The 7,818-nt window shown below is 46.1% G+C and overlaps 1 pseudogene; it reads right to left on the bottom strand.

The window, feature by feature from the left end:
* Positions 1-2,322: 2,322 nt before the first annotated feature.
* On the bottom strand, positions 2,323-4,521 carry Rps21-ps4 (ribosomal protein S21, pseudogene 4; annotated as a pseudogene).
* Positions 4,522-7,818: the final 3,297 nt, after the last annotated feature.

Raw genomic sequence — 7,818 nt, 5'->3', positions numbered from 1 at the left:
TCCCCAGTTTCTCAAGATAGAGGCTCAGGTGGCCGGTTTGAGACCATTGTTTAATCTAAGCATGTGATGCTGTTGGTTGCCTTTTGTATGTGTGTATGTGTCTAAGGGTTTGAAGGTAGTCACATACGTGTGCAGATGCATGTATGTGAATGTGTGAGTGTGTGAATGTGCATGTGTGAGCAGGCGTGTACTTGTGTCTGTGCTTGTATCTGTGTGTGTGTGTTGTGCAGACACATATGTGTGTATGTGCATGCATGTGTGAGCAGACATGTGCTTGTGTCTGTGTGTTATGAAGACACGTGTGTATGTGTGTATGCATGTGTGAACAGGTGTGTGTGCATGTGCGTGTGTGTGTATATGGGCAGGCATGTGCTTGTATCTGTGTGTTGTGCAGACACATGTGTGTGCATGTGCGTACATGTGTGAGCGGGTGTGTATGTGTATGTATGTGCACATGTGAGCAGGCCTGTGCTTGTGTCTGTGCCTGCTTGTTCGTGTGTGCCTGTGTGAGCATGTGTAGGTTACAGGGCATCCTCAGATGGTGGTCTTCCAGGTTAAGGCAGGTCTCTGTTGTTCGACGATGTGCTACATGCACCAGACTAGCTGGTCCTCAAGCCTCTGGGATTGCTCCTGTGTTTGCCACCCATGTGCTGGACAAGCACTGAGTTACAGATGTGTGCTGTGAGGCCCAGCTTTATGTCGGCCCTAGGGATTCGAACTCAGATCCTCTGACTTGAGTAGCAAGCATTTTACCCACTAAGCATCTATCTCCCCAGCCCCTAGCAGCTTCCCTGCAGCTCTGAATTGGCTGGTTTCCACCAGTTTCGGTATGCTGCAGCTGAACTCTTCCTTCTTTCTCTGCTTTCTGCTTTCAGACAGTTTATCTTGTACCTCAGTCTGTATTGTTCTCCCTAGAGGGCCGTTTTGTTTTCCTGATTTTGTTTATTGGTTTCATCTGGTGTCTTTATTATCTCTTTTCTTTGGTGTTCTGCTTATGAGACCTGGTCTCAATGTAGCCCAGGCTGGTCCTGAAATTGTGCGGGTCCTCCTGCCTCAGCTTCCTGAGTGACAGAATTACAGTTGTGCGCTCACACATAACGTTGCTACGCTGTTTCCCCTTATTCTGTAGTTTCTTCTTACCTTTGCGAGCTCGATCCCGAGTTCATGAACTGAGTCTTTCTGAGCCAATGTGTGCCTTGTTCTGTGTGTTAACTCTAAATACTGCCGCATCAGTGTTTACACCTGCTTTGATAAGTAGCAATTCAATAACAACTTCAGGTGAATTTTTAAATTAAATTAATTATTTTTTAAGTGTTGTGTTTGTGAGCGTTGGGCCTGCATGTCTGCATATGCGCCTTAGGTAATGCAGTGGCCTCAAGAGTAGAGGAGATCGCTGGATCCCCTGGAACTTCAGTTGCGGCTGGTCATAAGCCATCTTTCCAGGCCCTTTATGCTAACTTCAAGGGCTTTTAAAAATTGTGTATTGGAATCACGGGCTCTTTAGAAGTATATTAAGTCTTTCTTATAATGGAAGAGTGTGAATGCTTACATTTTACTGGGCTTGGCGTGTTGCTGCTGTGTATCTCCAGGGCCTAGTTCAATGTAATTAAGAAAATCCATGATAAAGGTGACCGTATGAATGCATGGCCCAGGCATGGACACCTGATATTTGTTGTGGTAGGATGGCTACTGAGTCAGGAAATCCAGCCCCTTGTCCTCTGTAGTAGCTATCTTCCTTGCACAGGGCAGCGGTGACACACGCCTTTGATCCCAGCACTCAGGCGGCAGAGGCAGGTGGATCTCTGAGTTTGACGTCAGCCTGGTCTACAGACGGAATTCCAGGACAGCCAGGGCAAGACAAACAAACAAACAACAACAAGAAGTAAGTGTGGCTCCAGTACGTGGTTAAAGAGTTCTTAAATGCGTGTCGGGTCTGACCTGAATCCTAATCTCTGACCCACATTTGAATCTATAATTTTAAAAACAACACAGAGGGTGAGGCAGGAGAGATGGCTAAGTCAGTAACCGACTTGCTGCACAAACATAGTGACCTGAGTTCAGATTTCCACAGCCATCCTCGTCGGGGTAATCTTTTTGTGCACTGTGTAAAGATTGCCTTTGCAGTATTCAGATTTCTGGGCTGGCAGAGAATTGGGTGCAGACCGGATTTCGATACTGTTATTTTTATTGCCTCCTCTGCTTGGGTATTTTGTAAATACTCCCTCAATATCTTCCGATTGGTTTAGTAAAAATCTGATGGCCAATAGCAAGGAGGAGAGAAAAGGTGGGGCTTCAGGCAGAGCGAGGAACTCTGGGGAAGAGTCAGGCTCCAGGAGTTGCCAGCCGGAGACACTAGAAGAAGCGGTTGTAGGGACAGAGACTGAGAGATAATGGGTCCGGTGTCTGGATGTAGGCCAGGCCACCATTCTTGTCGGATTAGAATAGTTGAGAATTTTCCCAGCTATAGCGTCAAAGCTTATAATAATAATAATAATAATAATAATAATAATAATAATAGGTCTCTGTGTCATTATTTGGGAGCCGGTGCGTCAAGAAAAATCCCATTACACCCACGTAAAAATCTGTGCGTGAGGGATGCAGAGACAGGCAGATCCCTGGAGTTTCCAGGTTCAGTGAGAGACTGTCTCCAACAATAAGGTGGACAGGGATGGTACATGACACCTGATGTTGATCTCTGGTCTCATATATGTGCATCCATGAACTGAGAGCTTCCAGGCATCTCCTGTCTCTGCCTCCTATTTTGCCACCGGAGTGCCGTGGTTACAGACATGGGTTATTGTAGCTAGAGCTACAGGTAGGTGGCTGCTTGGTCTTAATTGTCAACCTCACACAGCCTAGGATCACCAGGGAAGAGAGTCTGGAGTGACTGCGATGATCGGGTTGGCCTGTGGGGACTGTCGTGATCACCATGTTGGAAGATCCAGCCTGATGTGGTGGCATCGTTCCCTGGTGTGGGCGCCCCTCCCCCACACTGTATGTGCCTAGAATAGGTGGGCTGAGTACTACGCATGTGCATGGAGATGCACTATGACCAGGTGCTCTAAGGAGCTGCTATGGCGACTTCTCTGCGGTGATGGACTGTGACCTGGGATTAGGAGCTAAAACTTCCCCACAGTTTTTTTTTTTTTTTTTTTTTTTTCTTGTCAGGACATTTTATCCCAGCCACAGAAATGAAAGGGGACCGCATTAGTTCCGAGGAGTTCAGATGCTCACACTATGGGGCTGTCTTGGCCTTTTTTTTTTTTTTCTTTTTTTCGGAGCTGGGGACCGAACCCAGGGCTTTGCGCTTGCTAGGCAAGTGCTCTACCACTGAGCTAAATCCCCAACCCCTGTCTTGGCCTTTTAGAGATTGGATATTCAACTTGCAGCCACGTCTTTTCTGACTGAGGTTTCTTTGGGGGCGGGGTGTTTCAGGTTCATGGCCTTTATGCTGTTCTTGTAGCAGCTGATGCGTTTAGGTTTGTATCTGTGTAGAACCACCCAGTTGAATCATCATTTCTTGTAGGTTCTTTCAGTTTCCAGAACCCCTCCATGTTTCTCCACTTCCTTGTAAGCTAATGTCCTCTTACCCTCTTTAAAGGTTGCTCAGGAGATCCCAGCTTGCATTTCTTACTCATTAAGGTGTAGTACAGATTTTTCGCCTCTTCCGTTTCGCCAATTACGCTGATCAGTGGGACTTTTTTTTTTTTTTAAAGAGCAGTCACAGGTACTTATCACCTTTATTTCTAAAGTATTCCCGATTTCTTCTGCCCAGAAGTCCTTCGAGACAATTTCATCAGCCTTAGCCAGTCGGAGAATAGAATCATCGGACTGGCCCATCCTGCGAATGGCCCCGCAGATGCTGTAGAGTTTAAAGTGGCCATTAAACTGGCCTGTGCTCCTGTCAACCTCGGCCACGTTCCTCTGGATGGACTCGTGGTCCTTGGCAGCATGATGCGGCTGTTCGTGGAGCATTTCCGAGGCGCGAACAGGTCCGCAAACTCACCGGCATCATTTTATATGCTGAGGCCATCTCTGCTCACTGGTCCAGCGAGACAGGAGGAACTATTTTTTTTTAAAACTCCTTTGTTGTTAAAATCTCTTCTTCCTACAGATATTTTATTCATTACTATTGCATTTACTTGTTCATTCCTCTCTGTTTCTCTCTGTCTATGTATGTGTGCAGGGGGTAGGGGGGGAGGGCACAGCACGCATGTGGAGGTCAGAGGGCAACTTGTGGGAGGCTATTCTCTCTTTCTACCATATGCGGCCTGGGCATGGAGCCCAGGCTGTCCTGGGTATTACCTGCTGAACCATCTTGCCTGCCCCGTGCATGTTCAACTTAGTACACGTCTGTTTTGCTAGGCTCGGTCAATATCTATTGGGATTTAACGATGCATGGTAGTTCATTCTTCCCTGGGGTTCCCCATCTGGCCTGACCTGTGCCTTCTTGTCAGAGGAGTTCCGGGTCTGGCTTGTCTTAACAGAGACCCCTGCTCTGGACCCCGCCACACCCGCCATCGGGAGATTTCTTTGCCAGTCTTTCTTACTGCTCTGCTCAGTTCTCAGTTCCTTCCTGGGATAGGCTCAGTCTGTCTGTGTCCAGGAATCTGTCCAGTCCTCTCTTGAGTTTTTTCTATTTCTGTGGCAATAGCTGTACCCTCTCCTCGTTCACACCAGTTTATTTGTGTCTTTTCTCCATTTTCTGTCCGGTTAAATCTTTGCCAGTTAATCAGGAGGCAGAGACAGTTGGGAGCTCTGAGGCCGGGGTGGATGGTGGTGGTGGTGGTGGGCGACTGCCCTGTTTCACCCTGGCTCAGCCCGGTCCTCCAAACCCTATTGGCTTAATTAATTCTCTTTTATTGTTCTCAGATCTCCCTCATTACTGTTTATTACCTTATCACTTTAGTCAGTTCCTGCGAGAAGTGATATTTGGTGGGGTTTGTAGCATTGTTTTATTTATTTATTTACTTATTTTTTTATTTTGTCTTGAGATATTTAAAAAAATCCCCTTTAATTTCTTATTTGATCTGCTGGGTGTGTAATTTCCCATAGGTTATTTAATTACCACGTATTTGTGAGTTGTTTGACGTTCCTGGCATTTTTAAGCTTCTGTTTTCCTGCTTCTGGGGTCAGAGAAGCTGCTGGATAACACCACAGTTCTCATTGGCTCAGTGGACCACCCCAGCCGCCCAACTCTGCCGTTCACAGGCACAGGCTTCATTGATGTGGCTTGTGTTGATTTCTTTGGATCAAATCTTGCTGGAGACCCCTGACTTCCTGTCCCTGGGTGTCTACAGATATCCTGGGGTCAGAAAGATAGGTTATCCTCCTTCTCTCCCTCCCTCCTCTCTCTCTCCCCCCCTCTTCTCTCTCTCATTCCCTCCCTTCACCTCCCTTCATTTACTGTACTTAAACATTATTCTCAAGACATCTGAGTGAAATTGGGTCGCCTCTGCTGAGCAAAAGAACCTGAAAAATAACATTTAAAATGAACAGGCAGCCTTTGTTTTCTCCAGGGAACAGATATGTTCCCTTCCACACTTCCAGGCATCCAGTTTCCTCATGTTCTAGAAGTCAGAAGAACAAGAGCACACGGATGCCGGGATGTCAGGACAAGAGCACACAGATGCTGAGTGGCTGCCCTGACAGCCAGTTTCAGCTCCACTGTCCCTTCTCATAGCTTCAAAAAGTTGCCTTGCTATGGCAGACTGAAACTCACTCTTTTCTTCTTTCCTTTCTCCCTCCCTCTCTCCCCCTACCTCTGTCCTTTCTTTCCTTCTTTCCTGCGTATCTATGTAGTATATGTGTGTACACGTATGCATGTAAGTGTACATGCATGTGTGTGTTTGCGTGTGAGGTCAATGTTGGGAGTTCTCCTCCATCATCTTCTACCTTAGGGTTTGTTAACCGAGTTCAGAGCTTACGGAGTGGTCTGATGGGCCAGCATCGAGCTCTGGGTGTCCATGTGTTTCTGCTTCTCCCTCCCCTCTGTGCTCGACTTAGAGACGTGGGATGTAAAGCCAGCAATCCAGCTTCATGTGGGTGCTGGGAATCTGAACCCAAGTCCTCATGCTCGCCTCTCACACTCTACCAACTGTGCAGTTTCCCTAGCCGCCTCCCATTGTTGGCCATGTACATACCACATATGTATGTGCATGTGTGAGTGTGTATGTAGGGAATAAATAGTTGTGGGCCATTTTCAGAACGAGATGCACTTAGAGTTCACTGGATAAGAGGGGAGGCACCAAGCCTCTCTCTCCTTAGCCGGTAACTCACAAGTGCTTATCTCAGAACTCAGAGAGTTGGAAAGTTACAGACTGTTAGCTGCATGATGGAGCCCACCTCAGAGATGGAGGGGGGCAGTCTCAGGTCCACATTATTGGATATAAAGATGAAGCTTTACATCCAAGCTGACAGGGTATGGAGTATGGGGAAGGGAACAGGAACTCCTCATGATCTGGGGAACTATAAACAGCATGATCTTACACCAAACCGGCATGGTGGCATGTTTGTCTTTCCTTATGCTCGTCCTTTCCACAGAGTGGCATGTTAGCGACTGCTTTACTCTCAAGATTGTTGTTGTCTTGCTTCCCATCACCCCCCACATTTATCATCTATCCCCCATTTATCATCTACCTGTCATTATGTATTTATTTATCTACCCATCCATCCATCATCTATCTAGCCATCCATCTATTTTCTATCATCTATCTAACCATCTATCATCTATCTGTCTTATCTATCTATCTATCTATCTATCTATCTATCTATCTATCTATCTATCATCTATCCATCCATCATCTATCTATCCACCCGTCTATCCATTATCTATCTATCTGTCTGTCTAGCCATCCATCCATCTCTCATCTTATCTATCCATCTATCCATCATCTGTCTATCCACCCATCAATCCATCCATCCATCCATCCATCCATATCATCTGTCTGTCTGTCTGTCTATCCATCCATCCATCCATCATCTATCTATCATCTGTATATCCATCGTCTATCTGTCTATCATCTATCTATCCATCCATCTATCAGAATGTGGGCCTGAGACTGCCCCCCTCCATCTCTGAGGTGGGCTCCGTCATGCAGCTAACAGCCTGTAACTTTCCAACTCTCCGAGTTCTGAGATAAGCACTTGTGAGCTACCGGCTAAGGAGAGAGGGGCTTGGCGCCTCCCCTCTTATCCAGTGAACTCTAAGTGCATCTCGTTCTAATACATGTATACATCTATGATCTCTCTATCTCTCTACCCAGGACTCACATTTCTATAAGCATTTGCCATACTGGCAGGTCGTTAGCACCGTCTGTGCAGTTAGGAGTGACAGCACAGTTTGGATTTCTGGTTGCAGGTAATTGATTATAATATGTTTCATGGACTGGGAGGGAATGTGTATTTTGGAATTTAAATTTGCCTCTGACAAGTTAATCTGAATAGTTCTATTAAACATTTATTTGGAAGAGGGAAAAGTAAAACTCAGACTTTTGGTTATTCCTTTCTGCCATTCGGTAGCATCTTACATAGCCTCCAGAATTCCCTGGATTAGAAGAACCTTTGGAATACAGTTTTTTATTTTAGAAACTTTCCAGCAGTCAAAATTCAGAGTGTTAAAACCACGTGCAAGGGGCTGGGGATTTAGCTCAGTCAGTGGTAGAGCGCTTACCTAGGAAGCGCAAGGCCCTGGGTTCGGTCCCCAGCTCCGAAAAAAAGAACCAAAAAAAAAAAAAAAAAAAAAAAAAAAAAAAAAAAAAAAACCACGTGCAAAACACAATTTTCTGGGGGTTGGGGATTTAGCTCAGTGGTAGAGCG

This window comes from Rattus norvegicus, chromosome 6 (genome assembly GCF_036323735.1).
Source record: "Rattus norvegicus strain BN/NHsdMcwi chromosome 6, GRCr8, whole genome shotgun sequence".
In the NCBI taxonomy this organism is placed as follows: Eukaryota; Metazoa; Chordata; class Mammalia; order Rodentia; family Muridae; genus Rattus; species Rattus norvegicus.
This window is presented reverse-complemented; position numbering and strand designations above follow the sequence as displayed.